The sequence below is a fragment of the Pinus tabuliformis genome, chromosome 1_2 (assembly GCF_031772625.1).
Source record: "Pinus tabuliformis cultivar Carrire ecotype Pingquan chromosome 1_2, CPIR1, whole genome shotgun sequence".
Classification (NCBI taxonomy): Eukaryota; Viridiplantae; Streptophyta; class Pinopsida; order Pinales; family Pinaceae; genus Pinus; species Pinus tabuliformis.
This window is the reverse complement of record NC_142298.1, coordinates 1,071,303,783-1,071,307,592: the sequence shown is the minus strand read 5'-3', so window position 1 is coordinate 1,071,307,592 and position 3,810 is coordinate 1,071,303,783. Positions and strand designations below refer to the sequence as shown.

The window sequence follows — 3,810 nt, the reverse complement described above, 5'->3', positions numbered from 1 at the left end:
ATCTGGATGCCAGACTGGAGCTATTGGCTCTCAATTCGTATCCATGAACTGCTATTTGCGTTCTGAGCTTTACGCATTTTTCAACGCTCTTCCTGAATCGGGTATTTTCGTCATATAGTTTACCATGATAAGAATATCTACTGGTTTTGTAATGTTTTTTCTTTTGTGAATTAAAAGGTAGCCAATTTTCTTGTGCAAATTTGCAGGAGGCCAAAGATCTAAAGTGCTTGGAGTAACTCTAGCCGTGGCATCCGCTACAGTTGGGTTAATTGCGGCCATTGGCCTTTGCATATGGAAATTTTCCTCTCGAAAATTTTGGCAACAGATTTCTCTAACCAGAGGTATCATTCAGTGTGCACTTATTAGCTTGTGATTTTTTAAATGATCACTCTTCTTTCGGATTATCATGTTATTTTTATATCAGTTACTGGTTTTGGAAATATTTGGGATCAGGGCTACTAACAAATTTACACATTACACATCTTGCCATTATGTCTTGAAAATTTTACAGTACAAAGAACGTATAATATAGAGAACGTATAAGATATTATTACAAGAAGATATTACAAAGTTCACCAAGAATTCGGCACTAACCTTGCCAGCCGCAGCTCCTCCAGGTATTGAATTGAACGCTCCTCGGTTCGCAGAATGGTTTTGCAGCTGTTCGCAGAATGGTTTTGCAGCTGTTCGCAGATAATGTTCTGTTCGGTTTTGCAGGTTTTGTTCTGTTTGCCGCGGAGCAGGAAGGGTTTTGAAGGAAGGGTTTTGAAGGCGGGAGGAGGTTGGTCGCATTCTTGCCATCTGTAAATGAGCTCTCCCAGGAATTAATATGATTTGAGTGAGTGGAGGCCACGCGCCGTATTTGATTAATATGTCATCAATACGATTTGATCAATCTGTAATCAATACGATCGATTTGAGGGTGGCTGCGATTTGATCAATCTGTAATCAATACGATTTGAGCTGCGGGCGATCAATCTGTAATCAATACGATTTGAGCTGCGGGCAGGGTCGCCGGGGCGCAGATGGACAGCCGGAGAGGGATGCCGGAGACCGATGATGGATGGAAATATGATGCATGGTGAATGGTGGTCGTCGGGCTGTCAGAGGGTACCTCCATAGCATTAACTTTGCTATGGAGGTGGAAATAGGAATCGCGCATGAATATCCACTTTTTTATTTTTAATGTGTATGTCATCTTTCCATTAATGTTGACTAAGCGAGAGAAATAAAACACTTCTTTCCTGCCATTTGAGTCAACTGTTTATATTTATGATTTTAACATCGCTGATAACTACGGCATGAATCCTGTTAATTTCAATTTATATTCCACCAGATTCCATTATGCTTTTGATTTCATATCACATATTCATGCAATCCCACACTTTAAGGACCTTGTAAAATAAAATAAAACATTACATTTTTTTTGTTTAAGATACGTGTGGCGTAAATCTGAATTATGAATTCCACTTTCTTCAATTTTATCTATTGATAAAAAATAATATAAATATTCCCCCTCAGATATAAAGCCGGCTGATGTACTAAAAAATAATTTAAAAGCCGGCTGATGTACCAAACAATGATTACAAAATCTAGATTCTGATGTGATAAGTTGAACCTAAATCCCATATGATATATAAAATCATTGCTACGCCTGAAGAACTTTTTAAGTTTATATAAAGCACGCGGAGCCTTGTCTAACTATTTTGTAAAGGGCATAAACCTCTTTTTAGTCCCTGTTGGCTGGCAATGGCCAGGGACTATAGTAATCAGTTAGCGATGTTAAGTAATTAATTTAATCTGTTTATTATTACTCCGATAATTTATAATCAAATTTTTTAGTAGCATATTGTTTCACCATATTATTTGGTCTCTTCCCCAGGGGAAGAGGCCGAAAGCATATTGTATGATCTTATTTGGAAATCTATTTCCGAAACATCTCTTCCCGAGGCGGAGAGGCCAAAAGCATATTGTATGATCTTATTTGGAAATCTATTTCGTAAACATGTCTCAGTGTGTAAACTAATGCTAGCATTGTGAAGCATTAGTTTCACAGTTTAATAGATATTAAATGCTATAATGGATATAAGCTAAAGCAAGTTCCCAAGTTGTAGGTTACAGGTGGTGCATGCATGTTGCTGTTGAGGTGCCAATGGTTGAAGTTGGCAGCTGGTGCATGCATGTTGTTGTTGAGGTGCCAATGGTTGAAGTTGGCAGCTGGTGCATGCATGTTGTTGTTGAGGTGCCAATGGTTGAAGTTGGTAGCTTGTGCATGCCAGGGGTGGTGCATGTTGTTATCAGCTGTCAAGCATACGGGCGGTGATGGCATCTTGATAACAGCTTCCGACCTGTGTGGGAGTTGATGGCTTCAATCACAGGACTCGCTTGGACGATGGGCGGCGATGCCACAATTCAATAACAGGATGGCTTCAATAACAGGATGGCTTCAATAACAGGACAGCTTCTGACATGTGTGGAAATTGACGGCTTCAATAACAAGAACCGCTTCTGCCATGCGTGCAAGTTGATGGCAAGCTGATGCATGGAAGTTGATGGCTTCAATAAGAGAAGCGCTTTTGCCATGCCTGCAAGTTGATGGCAGGTTGCAGCAGCTAATAAATGTCCCAGAAGCTCTGGTAGATTCCAGATTCTAATTAGAAAATCTATTGCATGCTTATCTTTGTAATATTTGTAAGTTTGTTGTAATCTTTCTTGCAGTCTTTGTTGTAGGCTCTTTTTTGCAGAGGCGTTCTTTTGTTGCTGGAGGCATTGTTGCAAGCTTCAACACCCCTATCTTTGTTGCACGCTCTTTTTTGCAGGCTTCTTTTCGTAGAGGCATTCTTTTGTTGCTGGAGGCATTGAGTTATCACAATCAAGGTATGCTCATCTTTTTTATATATAAATTATATATGAAAGATAATATCATAAGCTAATGATTCATGAAGAGTAATACCTGTCTTCCAGCAACATTTCCAGCTTCTTTCCTTTTCCTTTTTTCTCATAGTGGTCAGCAAACCAAAATCAAAGCTTCCAATTCAATCTTACATTGTTCCAGCAACTCTGGTGTTGATGTGAGTTTTCTTGTCATCGAATAGCCTAGCCAACCCAAAATCTGCGATCTTAGGGTTCAGAGAGTCATCCATCAGAATGTTACTGGCTTTGATATCTCGATGAATTATCCGAGTACTTGCCTCCTCGTGAAGGTAAGTGAGTCCACGTGCAGTGCCAATACAGATATTGTATCGGGTAGGCCAATCCAGTTGTACATGAGGTTCCTTACTACCTGCAACATACAAGACGCCAGCGTATTTGTTGCTATGTGGTGAATGAGCAGAAAATGAAAATTTTCAATTCAGAGTAACTGATGCACTTACCTAATAAAGCTTGATCGAGACTCTTGTTCTCCAAGTACTCAAAGACCAAGAGCGGATCATCTGCTTCTAGACAACATCCATGCAACTTTACAAGGTTCCTATTTCGCAGTTCAGATATTACAACAACTTCATTTATGAACTCGCGTTTCCCTTGTCTAGATTCAGAAGAGAGTCGCTTCACTACCACCATTTCACCATCTGAAAGAGTGCCCTATTTAGAATGACAGTAGTCAGAGTAATTTAAGAGAAAACACAAACAATACAGGATGACAGAAGCAGTGCAGAATACACATTTCAATTTAGTATTTGCACTTTGTGCCCAGACCGAACTTGAGACTAGGGATAACAACTAAAAATATTAATATCTGGTGGAAATGTCAGAAATCAAATACAGTATGGGGAACTTGCAGATTAATTAGAGCAGCGTTGTGTCGTC

At 39.5% G+C, this 3,810-nt stretch overlaps 1 long non-coding RNA gene and 1 pseudogene across 2 annotated transcripts; one reads left to right on the top strand and one right to left on the bottom strand.

The window, feature by feature from the left end:
- The first annotated feature begins 1 nt into the window (after position 1).
- LOC149209828 (uncharacterized) lies at positions 2 to 957 on the top strand. 2 transcript variants are annotated; one of them, XR_016252254.1, is made up of 4 exons: positions 2 to 101; positions 207 to 341; positions 533 to 617; positions 718 to 808. It is a non-coding gene; the product is annotated as an uncharacterized LOC149209828 (long non-coding RNA). The 2 variants fall into 2 exon arrangements; XR_016252253.1 differs by lacking the exon at positions 533 to 617 and having other exon boundaries at positions 718 to 957.
- A 1,489-nt stretch (positions 958 to 2,446) lies between these two features.
- LOC149209827 (cold-responsive protein kinase 1 pseudogene) lies at positions 2,447 to 3,564 on the bottom strand (annotated as a pseudogene).
- Between the last annotated feature and the right edge of the window lie 246 nt (positions 3,565 to 3,810).